Below are 20,347 nucleotides of genomic sequence, written 5' to 3'. Positions count from 1 at the left end.
TTTTAACCATCATTTTTAACCATCATTTTTAACCATCATTTTTAACCATCATTTTTAACCATCATTTTTAACCATCATTTTTAACCATCATTTTTAAACATCATTTTTAACCATCATTTTTAACCATCATTTTTAACCATCATTTTTAACCATCATTTTTAACCATCATTTTTAACCATCATTTTTAACCATCATTTTTAACCATCATTTTTAACCATCATTTTTAACCATCATTTTTAACCATCATTTTTAACCATCATTTTTAACCATCATTTTTAACCATCATTTTTAACCATCATTTTTAACCATCATTTTTAACCATCATTTTTAACCATCATTTTTAACCATCATTTTTAACCATCATTTTTAACCATCATTTTTAACCATCATTTTTAACCATTATTTTAAACCATCATTTTTAATCGTCATTTTAACCATCGAACTCAGCAATCAGTAACTATTTTATATTATTGCTATTTAGGATTTTCCACTATCATTTTTGCATAGTTTTACATATATGCTCAAAACTCATCAATGAGTAACTATTTTAGATTATTACTCACTAGCGCTTGATCTAATGAGCGAAATTTAATGTGTGAAGAGATAAATATATAGATGTAAACTTTGCTTTTTGACATTGCTATGAAAACTTTTTTTACTTATAAAAAATGCGGACAATATACGAGAAGTATAAGAGAATGGAACAGTAAAAGAATTGCGGACAAGAATTAAAGACTTAAAATGTTTGTAGAGATATTTCAACAACAATAGTATCAAGTATAAATCAAATTATGAAACAAATACAATTGAAGAAATAACTGAAAGATCATTTGTTATTAACTTAAAGTTTTAGGCTATTGTAATTGGTGAGAGTGGTATTGTAATTGGTGAGAAAAAAAAAGAACAAGGTCTTATAAAGTGGAGATGTTGTAGTTTCACTAAATAAGTGTTGCAGAATAATTTAAAACTGTTTAAAAAAACTCTTAGTTTGTTATATCATTTAATACAACTAATATAACATTGAATACTCTAAATCCATGACGCAAAGTGTTGCGTTTCGCGTGATTATGCAAAAGCACTAAATTATAATGGAGTCACAATCAAGCAAATATCTAGCACAAAATGCCTAATTTAGTGTTTCTATTGTGTCTGACGTAATAACGAATCCTTTATAAAGTGAAAATAGTTGAATATTTCCATCTAATGGTGCAATACTTGTTGGACTTAAATCACGAAATGTTGATTAAGTATTACCAGTAGATGAACTTGAAGCAAAACTTCGTAATTGTTTTCAATTGCACCATACAATGCTAATCAGAGTTCAACCAGTATATATCCATTTGCTTAGAGTTCCAGCATCTGCTTAAGTCTTGTTTTCAACTACAGGTGCATCATTATATTCATCCCACCTTATATTATTTTGAACAAACAAACAATAATCAATAAACTCTAAATATGTAAACTTTATCATCTATACCGACTAATTAAAGGAAAAATTTTTTGTGCACGAAATTCTTTGAATTTTAAGTAGTATCTCATGATTTTTATCTGTGGACAAAGTAGGTTGGTTTGGGCTTATGGATTGCGTAGCATTCAAACCTCTAAGAGTTCTATTAATTAAGCTAGAGATTTTTCTAGTAGTAGTGCCTTAAGTTAATTCTGTACATAAACATCATCCAAGTCATATAGATATTCAGCAATTATTTGATATATAAAACTTATACATTAAAAACTGATACATTAAAATCTTCATCACAACTTCATCAACATTTTGGTTGTTACATCATTAGCATTGATAGGAATTCCTAAAAATGCTATTCTATTGATATTCATAACTAAAGGATCAGTCATTGTACCACCAATCGTTTTTAAAAACAATGAAGTATTATGACCATAATTATTAGTGACAGCGTCTTGTGAACTACTAGGATTTAATACACGTGCTACTTTATGACCACTTATGTTTTACTCTCAAGTCATAGTTTCCCCATAATTTTTAATGCAGAATTTTCTACGAATGATAGTGATATCTTCACTTGAATTTATTTTGGACATACCACCGCCAAACTTTTCTGTTGTGCTTTTCGTTTGTAAAAGAAAAAATATTACTCATAAATCTATTTCTATGAGTAAATTTACAATTCTTTCTCCTGGAGTCCCAAGAAACTTATTATACCACCAACATTAAAATAGTATGTACTAGCGAAAGTGTTAAGACATTTTATAAGTAACATGCAGGGTTGGATATGGCCATTTTAGTGCCTATGGCACATACCCACATAGATGCCCCTTTCTGCCCGGGGCCCCTGATCCTTCACCTACCGTAATCACCAGCATGTTTAATATTTTGCAAAGGAAACAGTTATAAGCAAATATGTTTGTAGTTTGTACTACTGTCAAGCGATATCGCAATGCCTGATGCAAAATTTTTCTGATGCTAAGTTTTTGGATCAAACTGACTGACCAACTCAATTACCCTAAAAAATTTTTATTTTTTTAAAGAATAAAACTTTTCTTGCCCCTTTAAAATCTAGACCGTTCCCAGCTGTAGTGCAAATAACCGCTACTGCTCGCCTCAAAACATGTTTCCAGTAACTATACTCCTTATTTATTTGCTCTTCCAGCATTTTTAGGTATACTAGTGTTTATCAGTTGCGCTTTGTTCGTGATTATCAACATATCTAGTTGCAAAATGATGCTTACGCAGTCTACTAAAGCTTGGGAGAAGAAGACAAGAAACATGCAAGTAAAATTAAGGATGTCTTGTTCCAAGTATTTTCTTCGGATCATCTGAGCCTTTAGTATGCTGTAATTGTCCAAGGTTAAACCACATCGCAAATAAGGCAGTGAAGACGAATGGGTGAAAACCAATTATTGACTTGCACAAAGCATATCTCATGCTGTTTACGGAAGCGATACTCTGGCGGTATCAAATAGTGATGATTAAGAGCAACTTGGCTTTTGTCTTAATGAAGCACCAATGATCATGAAATCCGTAGTGAGAGCTATTTTTGAACAAGATCACAAAGTGAGAAAGATATTTTTGTTAATGAGAATGTAGTTAACATAGAATACGTTAAAAAAACATTTTTATAAGTATGGTTTGAAAAGTAAGGATGGCGAAAGGATCGATGGTATTGTGACACGAAGGCTCGGATTGGCCGTGAAGAAGATTGGCAAAAACCAAATGCGGTTGAGAGGCAATTAGCTGAAGGAAATCCGCGGAAATTATCCAGGAGGGCGGTTTTCTCCATTTGCGGGCAGTTCAGGTTGCCGGTGTGTGATTGGTTGCGAATTGTCTGCGGCATTACTAACCGGAAGGTAGTTTCTCTTAAAGTGGGTGGGATAATGAGGTTCATGATATGGGGGTAAGGCGTGTGCTGGAAGAAGTGTTAAAGAAGGTGGGAGAAAATGACCCTGCTCATGGAGAATGGGAAGTGCGTTCTGATGAGGGTAAAGCATGGGTTGATGCTAACTGTTTGGCATTAAGAGCTCTTGTTCAAGTCCTAGGAGTTCAACGTTGAAGACACAACATAGCTGCATTAAGACAGATCTGAAGTACACATAAATATGGCAGAGCAGGACTATATGCCACTGTATTAAGAAGTGAAGTGATTAGAAGATTTCTTTAAAGCTCGGGGTCTGTTTGAAGCTTAGGTTCGTTTGAAGCAGTTTACTGTCCTTCGGGGAAAGATATCATTGAGAGAAACCAGCGAACTGTCAAGAGAATGACGAAGCGATTAATTATATCAATACCGGAGGCTATTTAATTGTACAATGTCTCAATTGAAAAAGAGGAAGCGAGCCCAGAGTGCAATTGAATGGCGTGGAAGAAGTTTGATAGACATAAATTCCTTGAAGTATGGTAAATGTACTTTAAGCGGTTTTTTTTATGAGCGTATTTAAGGTGATGTATAAATTGAAGGCGAAGTTGTTATTTTTACGGAAAAGTCAATCTGCAGTGTCGGATCTGTTATCATTTTCATCTTTATCATCAGCATCTTCGTCAGCATCATCTTCACCTTCAGCAGACTTAAGTGGGTTACACTTACAACAAACATCATAGTCAATCTCTGTTACAATGTCTGGATTTACAAAACAGCCTAAAGATAATTATCAAGAGAGCCGATGGTGTCATTAAAATTATGTTTTTCCTATTGCTTATCTGAAACTAAATTTCTTGTTACTTTTCTGCTCGTAGCTTTCACAACAATAGTATGCTCTCTTTCTTTAGCTAGTTTTTTCGTTTGTGCATCACTTAACTGAACACGTTTCATTTTGGGGTCTGAAAATGAAAGAGAGTATGGGAGAAGATGTAAATGAAAATGAATAAATGATATAAATGGAGCCTCCTCAAAAATGTTTTACCTCTTATAATTTAATAGTTACAATAATGATGTGTGTTAACCGAATAGCATGAATGCAACGAAAAATAAAGTAACGTTATTTTACAATAAACAAAAAGATTCGCTTTTTAAAAAACCTATATTTTATATATCATTTTCATCTTAGGGTATATAATTTAAAAGTTATAGAGTTATCAGTTATAAAACAGAATAACAATTTGCACTCAAATGAAATTTTAAATATTCTTTTACTTATACCAAAATGTTGCAGTTAATTAAATAATTTCTAGCTAGATAACAAACAAAATTATTTTTAAAATTTTTATGCGGTTAATTTTTAAGTATTCAAGATTGTAAGAAAGTGGAATGTGAATTTAATTTCTTATGTGCTGATTCATTTTCAAATTACTTGTTCAATTTTCAGTTCTTTCTGGACTTAAAATTGTTCATAAGAATATTTTTCTTGAGGACTTGTGGTGCCCCCAAACGTTTGGTGCCCAAAGCATGTACCTTATTTGCCTAATAGTAAATTCTGGTGACATGCCATACATCATTGTTCATTGTGAGTTACGTAACTCTTCTAAAACTATTAACATGTTTTTCGCCCAATCTTAATATTTTATCTATTATAATAATTGTATAAACATGGACATACAGTATTGGACAAAACATTTGCAACCAACATCGAACAATGCTAAAAAGTGTTCCTAATTTTACATGCCTTAAAAACGAAACGAACTACACTACCACAGCTAACAGTTCAGGAATCTGGAGTCATAGCATGCCATGACATGAGCAATCAGCTGACAGGTGACAGCACAGAGGCAGAATATCGTTGACAAGTGCCATTTTGCAGCGGACAAAACAAGTGCAACTTTTTTAGATTGTTTCATTTTCTTAAGGCTGGTCCGTGTCAACGTCACGGAAGTTTTTTAATAATCAAAGGAAGTATCCAGAAGTTTCCCGAAGTTTCGAGAAGTTTCCAGAAGTTTCGAGAAGTTTCCAGAAGTTTCCAGAAGTTTCCAGAAGTTTCCAGAAGTTTCCAGAAGTTTCCAGAAGTTTCCAGAAGTTTCCAGAAGTTTCCAGAAGTTTCCAGAAGTTTCCAGAAGTTTCCAGAAGTTTCCAGAAGTTTCCAGAAGTTTCCAGAAGTTTCCAGAAGTTTCCAGAAGTTTCCAGAAGTTTCCAGAAGTTTCCAGAAGTTTCCAGAAGCATGCAGAAGCTTCCAGAAGTTTCCAGAAGAAGCATCTGGAAGCATCCAGTAGCATCCAGAAATATTTTTATGACTTCAAGTGCAAAAATGGCTCCCGACAGTCTTGAATTGGAACTAAGAAAGAAAATTATTGGCGATTACGTAAGTGGAATGTCACAAAAAAGTATTTGTGATAAATATCGCGTGAAAAAATGGACCGTATCAAGACTATGTTCCAAACATCGTTCTACAGGGAAGTTGGCAGCAGATAACAAAGGTGGAAGACCGCTATCCACCACTTCTACAGAGGATTCTATAATCGTCAAATCCGTCAAGAAAGATCTCTGGATATCATCAGTCGAGATACAAAAGCAATTAGAGCTGCCTGTATCGGACCGAACAATCAGACGACGTGCTGTTGAAGCCGGATTGTTTTCTCGACGCCCTGTTAAGAAACCGCTGATTTCACTAAAAAACCAGAAGAAAAGACTCCTGTTTGCTACATCTCATATTGACTGGAATGTGCAGAAATGGCGAACTGTCCTGTTCAGTGATGAATTAAAGTTCAACATCATTGGGAGCGATGGCATTTGCCGTGTACGTCAACCGGCCGGAAAACGCCTCGATTTACGTTACTGCCATAAGACCGTGAAGCATGGTGGAGGCAATGTAATGGTCTGGGGGTGTTTTTCTGCTAACGGTCTAGATCCAATACATCGAAACGATGGAATAATGGACCGTTTCATGTATAAAAATATCCTGAAAGATGTTATGTTACCTCATGCTGAATGGAATATGCCAATAAAATGGGTTTTTCAGCAAGACAACAATCCAAAACACACTGCAAAAGTAGTCAAGCAGTGGTTTCAAGACAACCACCTATCGTTGATGGATTGGCTGCCTCAATCTCCGGATCTCTACCTTATCGAGAACCTGTGGGAGATCGTCAACCGCAGAATTAATCGTGAAGGTGTTCGTAATAAGGATCAACTATTTGAACAAATCCAAAAGGCCTGGGCAGCGATTTCACAAAGTTTCATTGATCACCTGATCGAATCTATGGCTCGAAGATGCAAGGCTGTGATCGACAACAAAGGATTCGCCACGAAATATTGATAGCGAAATACAGCTTTCTCAAGATTTTGTTGAGTTGCACTTGTTTTGTCCAGAAGGAAATCAACTTTTTTTAATACTTTTGATTAATTTATTAATTTTCGTGTGCAAATAATGAACTTTGTGATGAATAAAACTTGAAGAACTTTGTCTCTAAACAGTTACATAGTTATTTCTCTAAACTGAAAAAATGCAGCACTTTTATATAAAGAAACTAAATTAGCATTATTTGGTTGCAAATGTCTTGCCCAATACTGTGTAAGATCTTCGATAAGGTTTTCCGTGGTTGTTACTGCATGAATTTGAGACCTCCACAAAGATATAATGTAGAAATCTGATTTCTATGACTTCAATGAGTACCCGAAAAAATAACGATGTTTTGATATTCAAAACGAGCTTCATGTTGGTAAGTTTAAGGTTGAGCATAAGAGAAACCTTAACAATGAATTCGTCGGGCTGAGAACCAAGATGTACTCCGCTCTTTAAGCCAGAAATAGTATAAAGAAGGCGAAGGGGTTCAGCAAGATCTTCGTTAAAAATGAGCTACGGATTGAGTTTGACGGTGTGAGGACCCTGGCCTACAGTCACTAAGCGTGTGTAGCATGATCCTATATACAGGTAAGTCAGTCGCGTCAGAAACAATTGATTGCTCTTCGTGGGCAAAACGTCTGTCAAGTCCGTAAGTAAGACTATAAAGGGCGGGCTGCCCTTCTTGTTTCATGACTAAATCAATATTGTGTATAGTCAGAGAACCGATAGGGCCGGTAGCGCAGCAATGCCCACCTTCCAGCTCGCTCAGCGCGTACAGGTAACGCATGAGAGAGCCTAAAGATATTACAGCTTTATCATGACCGACAGCCCCCTCAGTTGGTTGTGAATGTGTTTAGAGACCTTCAGTCTTTATGGCGTCTTTTCTTTTCAAACCAAACCATCTGGTTGGCTCGTTGTTAAGGGAAACTAACACTGATGACAGTGACTTCATCCATTCGGTCGAGCTTTCTAAAAAGCCGTGCGCCGCCAACAGCATCTTCGTTTACTGCGCGCATGAGAATTATTCCTCAATCTTTATTTATCTTGGTAAAGCAAAAGGATAATTTGTGTTAAAGGACAGTGCTAAAATGGTTTTAGTATTTGGACTCGAACATAACGATTCTTTGTGTAGGTAGTTAAGTTAAATAGCTATTGGATATCGAAATAAAACAACTGATTGGAAATTTAGATTCCATGAGTGGAAAAACCTTAAAAATGGTGAGAAGACCACTCTCGGGATTGAAGCCATCAAAAAACATTATAAAGACGCAATCACCTGAGCCAGGTCCGAATTCTAAAGATGCGCTTCGCTGATTCGCGGGTAAGGCTGCTTACGCATTTCCTCGCATATTAGGTTCTATTATCGCCTAGATCTTCCACAGTAATTATCTTGGTGGAGGCAAATACTACTATCCTCCGCCCGATTACATCAACATCTTTCCTCCATCTTAATGGAAAAACCCCTTGAATTTATTATATATACAGTCGTTTTAAATTTCGCAGTAAGCTTGGAAACAGCTCCGTGTGGAGTCTCAACGGTTATGCTATATTCGTGCGACCCATTCATGAGAGCCTTAAACAGGTTCTACCTTTATTACATAGTAACGAAGATTCTCTGACAATTGGGCGCTGAGCTACCTTTTTCTAAAAATTTCGATCCATGTAAGAGTTGATTCTTTAGCGCTAGAGGAGATGAAAAAAGACGTTGGAGTTCCAGCCGGGTCGGAGCTGCAGTCACGGGCATGGCATTTTGATGAAAGGCGCTTCTTACAGGATGGAAAAAACCGGCGACTTTCATTGCTGCCGGTTATATCTCCAAATTAACAAACGGGATTTCTAAAGATGGCTTCAGAGCAATCTAAAAATTTTATTAGACCTATAAGGTCTACTAATGTTTTATATTACTAATAATATATGTGCCCTGTCAGTGCAGTTAACGGCTCACGGAACCATCGTAGGTTCTACAGCCAGCGCACTGGCTGCTCAGGCGGAGTTCGTAAATGCCCGAAAAGAAACGCCTATCACACACTTTCAGAATATATTATCGAACGGCAGCAGTACTCTCGTTGAGAGCGGTCCCGTTGAGAGCGGTCCTAAAGTTCTCGTCTCGAACACAAGTATAGCTTTTGCAAGGACAACTGCAATATTATGAGCCTCATGGAATATAAAGTATATCTGGTCTATACAAGTCTTAGGCCGCATTTTCTGCCATTTCGGCGTAACATTAAAATTCCGTAATAGAAAGGGGGCTATTTTATCGAGAACGGCAACACCTACCAAGCAAAATCTACTAAAATGATTTCAGTCAGGAGCATAAGGGGCCGATAAACGTTCTAGTAAAGGTTTATGCACCCTAATAATTTTCATTTTGGTCATTGTGGTTGCTAACTACAACCATCCTGAATAACAACAACCATATTTACGCTGTTATACGGACCAATTTAATCTAACTGCATGAAAAGTCTAAAACAAAAACAAAGAACTAGTAATTTTTTTGAAAAAAATTACAACGAAAATTTTCACACTTTTTAAGCTAATTAAAAATCTAATAAGATTTGATTAATTTTGTTTAAGAATGTAAACAATATACAATTATATAACAAAATCAATCGTTGAAGCGAGAAAAAAGCATCAACTAACCATATTACCGAACTCCATTTAAAATGCATTTTACAAACCCGTAGTATTACGGCCCTATCAAACTAGCAGGCGAAGTACAAACCACGCTTGCATTAGAGGCTCATATTGTAATATCTTTTTCATATTTGTACATAAACTCATCAAATTTCCAATTTTTTTGTTTTAAAGCGTAATTGAAAAAAAAATTTTTGATTTTGTTTTCTCTATGATGGATTAACACCACACAATGTTGCAAGTTTAGCAAGTCCATTTTTGTGTTTCACAGGCTGTTGAGATGAATCTTGAAGTTCGAATCCAATATTTGAATCTGTCTCTTCTACAATTGAAAATAAATAATATTTGTTTATATGGAAATCTTTTTATAATAGTGTTTCAAAAGATCATTAACATTAGCTTAAACATATTTAAATTTAAAAACTAAAAACCTTTTATAACTAACCACTTCTCGGTTGGTTTTGGTCATTTTGCAAACAAGTGTTTACAAACGTTGACCTTCCAGGATATTGTTGGAGCATTCTATTTGAAAATGTTTTCAATAGTTTACTTTCTGCTTCCTGATTTTATTTTTCTGCAAGACACACGTTAGTTCTTGGATCAAAGAAACATGCTAGCAAAGTTTTTAACTTTTTTTACGAAGATATCTTTTCAATAAACCTTTTTGAGTTTGAAAAGACTACTTCGTAACATGTTTTTCTTTCTCGACCGTAGAGGATGATTGTGATAAAAAAACATTAAGCTGAAGATTCATTTTCAAGAAAGTTCATTAACTTATTTTGGACAAATTTAGCCGACAAAAGTGTAGGAAAATTTCTAGTAGAGAGAAGTTTAGTTTCTTCAAAGAATGGCGCAACATTTTAAGGTTAAATTTCTAAGAACTTCCAATCTTCTGATGACAGATTTAGTTTCTTGATTTTACTTATCTGTTTTTCTGTTAACCCATTAATAATACCTGGATCTATAACAATTTTATTATAAACATTTTTAGCTTTAATTATCTTATCAGTTATTAAAAATCTTTTGAGTTCCAACATGAATATCTGGTGATAAGTATTTGTTTTTAGTCCCCCGGTTTCTTAATCGCATCAAAAACAAATGATCGGAAAATTGAAGATCTTTTCACAAGAGCTAAATTCTTTCTTATCCTAAATAATATTATGGATGAAAATTTAATTAACTAATTTACAGTTTCATATGTTGATACTTTTTCCTTGCTACTTTTATCATCATCTGAGCTCAAGTTTTCTGCGTCTTAGGTACACGCACTTTCTACTTGATTGTTTAAGTCGTGCCTTTCAAGCTGTTCATCCGACGATATATAAATTCTTACGTTCCATGTAAAGGTCTTTTAGATAATTTACTTTTTTTATTTTTTTTTTCCAGTCATTGCTGTCGAAAAAGTTAAACTAAATTAATGTGGTACTCGCTTTATATACGAGAAGTCTCAGATTCAAATCTTTAATAAAGACCCTGATTGTATTTTGTTTCCTCAATCATTTTTATGGTTTCGATGTCCCACACAGAATGGTTGAATTTATGGGACATAAGGTAATTAAACGATATCTATATGACATAATTAAATAAAAAGTAAAACGTGAAAAAATCGCTTGAAGAATGATTTCAGAACAGCAACTTATGTTATGTAATTTCAATTAAAATTACTAAAATCAAAAATTGATTACCCACGCGATTAAATTTAGGATTTTATCATGATTCCACACTTAATTAAACTTAATCTAGACTTTAAAAAAGTCTCCTCATAAAAGTTACCGTTTATTACGGTAGTGGTTTGAACCGAAATTTCGGCAGAATAAGTAATAAGTTATCGAAGCAGAAATTTTCCGTTAACTAATTTTTTAAAAATGGTTGTCAAAAGAAAAACTTTTCTATGCGCCAGCAAAATATAATTTATAAATGTAATTCCGTCACCGAAAACGCAAACATGTTCAATGGCCTTGCAGATTTAGTAATTTCAATTGTTTTCACCAGTTAAAGTTGTAAATATGTGTTAGTGGTGTCTTATAACGATTATTGATGGACATTTTCGGAAAAATATCCGGTATAAATGAATGAAAAAAAAATGTAAAGAGAGATTTTTTTGAGGCTATTGTTATTATATATATTTAATGCGAGAAAATTACAATTGTGCTGGCCAGTGTAAATGCTTTTATTATAATCTGTTTTTATATTCCCTTATTATATTTAGAGTGTGCTTATAGTTTTTAAATAACACATAAAATCTTTACAAAAACTAGAGATAAATTTGTTTTTCAAAGAATCTCTTCTATGAAATGGGTGTCTAGCAGATTATATGCGTTTTTTCCTTACTACTATGCTTAGGCCATTTCTAAATTGGTTAAAGAAAAAATCCCCTAGAAACTACCCCCCCCCCCCGCCCCTCGAAATAAAAAAATGATAAAACCCCCAGTCCAAAAAAATACTTCTCTTTAAATTAAAAGACTGCCTTCCCAAGTCCTAACCATTTGTTGCTGTCTGTACTATTTCGTGAATTTTCTCCAAACGGTCAGTCAATATACGTACACTACCCTGTACTAATTCGAAAAAAATCAGTCTATTAAAGAAAAATTAAAAAGTAACAAATTTAAAAACTTAAACATTAAAAACGTATCAGGAAAAAAGCTGATACAATGATAAAATGGTGCTAACTATTTAGGCATTCCGGGAGGTTTTTTTTCAAGAAGATATTTTGAAAATTTCAAAAAAAGATAACTGTTCCAACTCTAAGACAAGTAAAATGTTCCTATTTCGGTCAGGTATTGACTTTTTTTTTTTTTTTAACCAGCCTCTAACAATGGTTTTCATAGCAAGTATGATACTGTTCCAGCGTTAGAAATGGTTTTAATTGTTAACATAATCACAGACTGGAGTCGATAATTGATAATTTTAAGGTGGACCGGGAAAAAATATCTAAAACTGTTAAGACTAATTTCCGCCCTTAACTAAATTAACTGTGCTTTTATGCAAGTTTTTTTTTTTACAGCATTTCATTCTTTTATACAATATCCTTTCAATGAAAATGTTGACCAAATGTTGTGAATATTTCTTTGTGTTCAAGTGACTAAGGACGATCGACTCAACATTTTCTTATAACTTTTTTATATTTATTCTTAATAAAAAAGTTGTAAAATTTTTTTTCAAAACACTTTCATTTTTAACGAAAATTAATTACCGTTACATTGCGCAATAAACAGACCTGGTTTCCATTAGCCTTTGCATTATTGTTTTAAAGTATTTTAACGAAAGTGTTATAACAAAATGAAATTAATGGAAGATTTCAAATAAAGGTTGAACGTAGAATTTGAGGATGTAGACAAACTGATGAATAATTATCATTTTATTGTACACAGGTTTTATTTTGTTAAAAAAAAACCGTTTAAAGGTTACTATTTCTAAATTTTACATGTGATAAAACAACAATGAACTAAGTTTCAAAAGTTCTTCTTTTAGGAAAAAAAACTGTTGAATTCTTTTTTAAAATTTATTACAAAAGTACATTACCTGCATTATAGTATATTCTCTAATAAATCAAAAAACGGCTATTTTTATTGCCACAAAAAATTGCGCTAGATAAACATACTTTTACGACTTTTTAAATGTAAAAACCATGCTATTAATATACTGCTTTTGTCAGCAAAAAGATTATTAACTTATTATTTTCAAAATGGCAAATATTAGGGTTTTTATTAGGAATTTTGACAACTTTGACTTCGAATTAGAGCACTTTCCGTTGATTTCCAGGTCTATGTTTTTATATTTTTCTGAATCAGCATAAAATTTTCTATCAGAATCATTCATAAAAAATAGGGGGGGGGGGGGAGAAACTGCAGTCGCGCCGTTAAAATCTTCATCACCGTCATCTTCTGCATTTTCGGAAGGGATCGTAATACCTTTCCCATGTAAAATCAAATTTGGTGTTAATATTGGAAGTTGAATATTGTTTTCGATTTATCCGAATGGTCTATTATTCAATGTATTCTCAACATCAATCAAAACTTCTCTAAAGAAGTTTTGATTGATATTGAGATTGATGTTATGTTTTGTTATGTTTGTTCGGTTTTTGTTATGGATGTTCGGTTTAAAGAAGTTTTGATTGATGTTAAGATTGATGTTATGTTGAGAAGTTTTGATTGATGTTTGGTTTAAAGAAGTTTTGATTGATATTGAGAATACAATGTCAGACGAATCCTTCCAGCTAGTTTGTGTAATGATCTTTTTACCAAAACCACCATTCTTTCAAAGAAACCTCCCCATCATGGGCTTGCTAAATCGAACTTCCACTTTATGTTTATTTCACTTAAGTATTAGTTTATCAGCGAGTCCTTTTGCAATTTTTAGATCCACCAACAAATGTTTTATAAATGTACTAGCATTGTCGCTTATGATTTCAGTTGTGCCTTTTCTTGTTGTCATTTCTTTTACACTTCTTGGTATTTGGTTCTTGGTGTTAGGTCTTGTAATGTATTTTTCCAAAGCATCCGTTCCTTTGTTAATTCAGGTGAAAGTGTTTTGTCCCACAATAAACCAAGAACTTTTGAATAACTTTGATTTCGTTTATTGATGGTGACTTCATGATAGTTCTCTTTTGAATTATTGGTTTCTAATACAGAAAAGTTCGAGTGCCATTTGTGAAGCTGGAATCCTCCCTTTTCGAAAAATATGAATTGCTGTTTCTTTCATTTTTTTGACATATTCCAGGTCAACTCCTCCTGTAGTTATATCATCAACATATATGCCCTTGTTGATTATCTGAATTTCATTCTTTTTATGCTGATAATATTTTTTATATGTCAATAAATGTTGCTTGATTACTCCCCCAAGAATAAAGGGGCAAGATGCACAGCCAAATGGATTCAAGTAAATCTTAGAATTATTACTTCTTTACTTTTTAAGTCTGATATCCAATAGAAACGGAAAACATCACGGTCTTTAGTGTCAAATCTTATTTGTAGAAAGACTTGTTTAATGTCTCCAGTTAGACAAACAGGTTGCAATCTGTTTTGTAAAATAGGATTTAGTAAGGGTTGTAATGGAGGACCAATATGTAAACAGTCTTTAAGTGAGGGTGATCCGTACTCTTTAGCTGACGCATCAAAAGCAATCCTTAGCTTAGTTGTTTCGGAATCCTCTTTTATGACTGTTCGATGAGGCATGTAGAATATTTTCTTGGCAGTTGGTTTGTTTGGTGGATACTAAATTTTTCCATCTTTGAGTTGTTCTTGAATAATAGCGTTATATTTTATAAGATCATTCGGTTTCTTTCCAGTTTCCTTAATAAGCTATGCAACCTTGAGATACTCCCATCTGAATAAGATGTCAGTTTTGAACGTTTCTATTTCCATGGTAAACCAGTGTGATAAAAACCAGTCGAGTGTTGTTGTAGCTGTTCTTTAAATTCTTCATACACTTTATTTTGATTTCCTTCGGTTTGATCTTCTAGACCAAGAACATCCAAGCTGTACAGTTCTTTGTAGCAGTCGTTTGTTGAATATAGATTTGCGTAGAACAACGGAAAGTTTTTATGTACTGATCCAATCATTGTTTCAATGTTTTTTGATTCCCAATTATTTGGCTCTAACCTTAGGTACTTAGTTAGCTTATATGAAGCATAAGAACTACCAGCTCCCATATCCAAGAGTGCTCTCACTTTTTATTTGCCAACGTTCACAACAACTGTGGGGTGAATAGTTTGCCCTTCGTATCCACTCATAAGGATTCCCTTTTTTGATTCGTTTTTATTAACCCTTGTGCATATAGATGAATGATGCCTTCTTTGACAATGGTAGCAAGAAGGTTTGCTACAACAGTTACTGTATGGTTTGTTGAAGTTGAAGGAGCGATGGTTTTCTTTAAGATATTGTTTCCTTTGCTGTGTTGAATGAAGTTTCTTACTTTTGTGACTGCCATGATTTTGCGAACTGCAATAGACACATCCAATGGTTTTAGTTTCGTTAGGTTGGAAGTGTTTTTCCATTTGATGTTTGTGCTCCAAATTATAGTGAGGTTTTGAGTTTTCTTTTCTGATATTTTTACTTGGTCGTCCAATAGATGATTCCGGGTCTCGTAAAGTATATTCACGTAGAGCTTCAATTAGGTGTTCAAAGCCCCATTCCTGTCATTTTGAATCTGTTCGAGTAATATCATTTAACGGCGCCAAGTTCGTCGAGAGTTTCGCGTACCAGTATTTCCGCTGTATCCTATTTGTTTAAAGTTTTCAATGAGTTTACGGTTACATTTAATGTAAAAAAGATGAATTTGATCCACGTCGGTATTTTTTTATATAGGGAAGATCCATGATATCACCACCATGCTGCCGCATAATTTCAGAAGTGATTCCATATTTTTGACTTAGAATCATATTTGCTTTTTTATAATCATTTGAATTAAAAGGGAGTCCAGAAATTTCCTCTTTCGGCGTGTTTGATAATAGTTCACGTATGTATGATAATTTAGTAACCGGAGAAAAGCTTGTGTTGTCGATTTCTGGGCTTAATTGTTCCAAGAACCGTACCCAATCTAGAATAGTCCCATCAAATGTTTAATTTGTACTCCGGGATGTTTTGCTTTAAAATTGTTTGTGTGTACTACGTTCACGCTTTGAGTTGTTTCTTGTTTTCATTTATTTAGTTCTTCTTTTACACGAGCAATTTCTTCGTGCATCTTCTTTATCGTAATTTCTCTTTCCATACGGTGTTCTTCCAGTGAGGTGAGAAGTTCACTTTGCTGTTTAATTAAGTTGTTCTGTTTTTCTTACCAGTTGTCAATTTCTTCATTGTCGGCGTTTCTTTCGTCTCTTTTTAATTCTTCTATGTTTTGTGTTAAGTTGAAAATCTCCGACAGCTTTATTTTGATTGTTGGCTCTAATCTACCTTTTTTATAACTTGCATATATATATTCTTATTAAGAAAACAGCGTTATTTATAACACACGGTGGTTTAGTAACGGACATTTATTTTGCGCATGCGTTACATTTTGCTCAAATATTGGTAAACAATAATGTTCGCAAGTAAACAGAGAACAACTAATAAAGCTGCCTAAACTTCAAATTAGATTTATTTGTAGATATTTCTAAATAGTCTCTAAGAAATGATATCAAAACAATACTTTAGGTATGGTATGTGTCATCAAAGCTATAATTTGAATAATTTTAAAAAGAGAATAGAAGTGGGATTAAAGTGAAACTTAGCTGTTTTTTTTGGCTAAGTTTAATCTGTGCTTACATTTTAGTCTATATTCTAAAGTTTTAAATTTTTTAGTGACTATCCTGATTTTTTTTTGAAAATATAAAAGTTTGTGAATCATTTAAAGCAAAAATCAAAAACCGGTTACTTTTTTTTGTGATAATATGATGCTTTTAAAGATTTGTAAGTTTTCTTTTTATTTGAAAGGTTAAAAATACTGACAGAAATATTATGTAGGCTTTAATACTGCCGTTTATTTTCTTTAAATCATTTTGCAGTATTTTATTGGATTATTTTTAGTATCTACAATTTTCCTTTTTCTTGGTTGAACTTTGTTTTGGTATTTTTTTACTGTTGGGTTGTTTTTTATGAAATGCTCATTCATTATGGTTTTTAATCTACTTAGTCTTTTCATATGGTAGTAGGTACTCTTCATGCGGTTGATTTCAGCATGAATACTTTCTCCCTTTGCTCTACTTAAGTACCTAGTCCTACTCCCCATTTTCTAATGAAATTTAATGCATGGTACTCCAGCATTTGAAGCTTGGGTGTGATTGAAGCGTTTGGCCAATTTTCACAGAAGTACTTCATGAAATCTTTGATTCAATTTTCTGTAACTTATATGTATATATATATTAGGGTGTTCCAAAAAAATGACTTTTTTGAATTTCAACTAACATTACTTTTCATAAGGTGCCCCAACCTTAGTATTACTAATAAAATTTTTTTTTTTCATGATTAGATCACTCCATTACTTCCCTCAATGGGTCCAAAGGTCATTTTTCGCCCCTTTTTTGCCCATATTTCGGACTAACTGAGGGGAGTGTTACCATTATCCAAATTGATTTTTCTTTCTTTTTTTTTTGTTGTTTTATCTTTTTGAAAGAAATTAAAGTATAATGTTAAGCTTAATTTTTTTTTTTTACTTGAACAATGAAGATCAAAAACTTCAAAAAAAAAAAAGGTTTTTTTAAGCTTTTTTGCACTATATTAGTGTTCTGCTTGTTAACAAGATAATTTACTTTTTAAAATATTTATATTTACGTAATAAAATAATATTTATGATTAGTTTCTTAAGTAATTAGTTGTCAAATATAGTTTATGCTTATAAACTTATTTTGTAAACAAAGAGTTTTTTACATAATCAGATTTTTTTTTAATTGTTCTTTCACTTCTTATATTTGTTTGATGCAAGGTAAGTACTTTGTCTTTTATCCTCATTGTGCGATTTATTGATCAGCTCATATTTAACAATATTTAAAAGTAATGAGCTTGTGAAATAAATTGAGATTTTTAACATAAAAAGTAAGTACCAAACATAAAAAATAGATACCTGAACTAGTTTTATAGCTCTCTCACTACAGGCATTTACTACTTCAAGATTATTCACAAATTGTTTGAATTCTAGGTAATAGTCATTTCGATCCCATGTCTCAGATGGAGTCTTAAGCCACTGTACTTCAGCATTTGCATGGTTTAAGATATGAAAAGTTAACCAAATCTGGTCAGTTATAAGCGGGATCAAACTTGGGGGAGTATCATCATCAAACATAAGGGAGTTCAGTATATTTAAAATAAATTGATGTCTCTCTACGGCATAAGTTGTTGGTCTTGGGGTTGAGTACAACTTCTTGGCAATGTCACTCCGTTTTTGTACATTTTTGTCAACAAGAGACATAACTAGAATATTGTTCTATGTACCAGGTGTGTCTCTTTAGAGACTCTATAACAGGTTTTGCCTGGACAGGATTGATTTTTGAGTATCTCACCATCTGCTAAAGAGCTTTCATATCCTAAAGATTTTTAGACTATTAAATATTACACAAAATTTTCAAAGAAATGATTAAAAACTTTTAAAACATAGAAATGTCACCTGATATGGAGCGATAGCAGGAGTTTCAGCCTTTATAAACCACTCAGTGTAAAATACAGCTGTGAAGAATGCCATATCATTTATTTCTTTCTTCTCGAAACCTGTCAAGCTAGAAATGTTGAATAGAAGGAGATACATTTTCAAAAGGTTTATTCCTTTTGCCATAAATCTGGCATGGTGTACAGGCCCAGGTTTCCTTAGTTTGTACTGTTCATCACCATATAAAACCATTGTTGTCAATTCCACTAACTCTAGATAATCAGACCTACATCCATCCTAAAAAAAACTATTTATTTAGACACAAAACAGTACTAAACTTATTTTATTACAGAAAATTCAGTTTATTCAAAATTTTAAATACCTTTTTCATTGTTTTCATTCTAATAACATTTTGAGAGAAAGATAAGGCTTCCTTGAACTGTACTTGCAGCCAGCTATCAGAAATGTCTTTAGTTTTTACTTTGTTTAACACATGGGAATTTAGATCAATTGAGTTCCATACATCTTTAAGCTTCTTAAACAATGGATTATCTGGGCCATTTGTTTTACTGCTAGGATAAATGTTCCAGCAGTGAATAATATGCCTTTCATAGATGTGATGCCTACATGCTAGGAGAAGTAGAGGTCTATCAAGCTCTGCAGCTAATCTAATGCACGCACCCTTTTTATTACCAGTATTTACAGAAGTTGTTTCAAAAACGCCTCCTTGTAATTTATCAAAAATATCAAATTGATGAAGAAGTTTTATGATTGTATTCTTCTGTGTTTCTCCAGTGCAAAAGTTCAAATGAGGAATCCCAAGAAGCTCACTCTGTCCATCTATTCTGATGGAAACAGCCAGTCTGTCAAGTTGATGTTCTATTCCGTTTGTAAACTCTTTAACTATTTATCCATCAAAATGGAGAATAATTGAAAATGATGAAGATTTAACAAGTTCAGTAATGTGTTTTTTAATCTTTTCTCCTTCTTTAGCTTCCTCTGCAACTCTAAACGCAGTTGAAGAAGATATTGCAAAATTAGTAACATCACTCCTGAATTTGCAATAACACTTGCCACTATTGCAGTGTGTTGTCTAACTGAAAGTCCCTCACCTATTGCTGTGAGAGCTGTTTTTTTTAAAATATTTTTTGGTAACAAAACAACACAGGTAGATTGTTCTTTTTTTATATCTGCACATATTCACAGTCAGAATTATTATCACTGCTTGAAGAGTTTTCTAAACTATAAAGATTTTTACCATTGTTTAGTTTATTTTCCATGTTTAACATGGAACACAATTTTGTGTGGGATCTCTTAATAGTGTATGTAAACCTTTTATCATTTGTTTCTATTCTTCCCATCCTATTTCCAAGTTGGTCCAAGATAAACGCAATATCTTCATTTTTGGCTTTGGATGTCCTTCTCCTGTCTTTCATAATATCTTCAATTAGTTCTTCTTTGTTTTTACTAATCCAAAAGCATTTTAATATTTCTTCAAAAAATTCCTCATTCTTTTTTGTATCTGTTGGGCTGTTCCGTTTGCTATTCTTCTTTAACTTGTAACAGTTGTTCACCATTTTATCAATCTTCTTTCTTTAAAATGGAAAATTTATTCAAAATTTGAAATAAAGATAGAAATAAACTTGTTGATAAATTTTGAATTCATAATTTACCTGATATTTTCTAAGGTTATGATAGGGAATCCTGCAAGATTCCATGGCCTTACCAACTTAGACATTACGCAACAGTCAGCTTGTGGAAGGCATCTGAGCTCAAATGAATTAATTTCGAAATGACAACTAATTAAAACCGTTTTCTTTACTTTGGGATTCAAGTTTCTTAGATAAAGGAAGTATTGCAGAACCTCTATGCCAGTAGGAAGTTTATAACATGAAAGATTTTCTCTAACTATCTTTACTAGAAATACTTCAGCCTTATTTCGAGTAAGCTTCAACTTCTTTTTAGGAGGCATTTTACTATT

General features: G+C 33.0%; 1 pseudogene; it reads right to left on the bottom strand.

The window, feature by feature from the left end:
• Positions 1-17,627: 17,627 nt before the first annotated feature.
• LOC149890334 (uncharacterized) lies at positions 17,628-20,338 on the bottom strand (annotated as a pseudogene).
• Between the last annotated feature and the right edge of the window lie 9 nt (positions 20,339-20,347).

Source organism: Hydra viridissima, unplaced genomic scaffold, assembly GCF_058129835.1.
Source record: "Hydra viridissima isolate aposymbiotic clone 2 unplaced genomic scaffold, HvirCarnegie_v1 scaffold_4, whole genome shotgun sequence".
Classification (NCBI taxonomy): Eukaryota; Metazoa; Cnidaria; class Hydrozoa; order Anthoathecata; family Hydridae; genus Hydra; species Hydra viridissima.
Note: the sequence above shows the minus strand (reverse complement) of the source record. Positions and strands in the feature narration are given on the sequence as shown.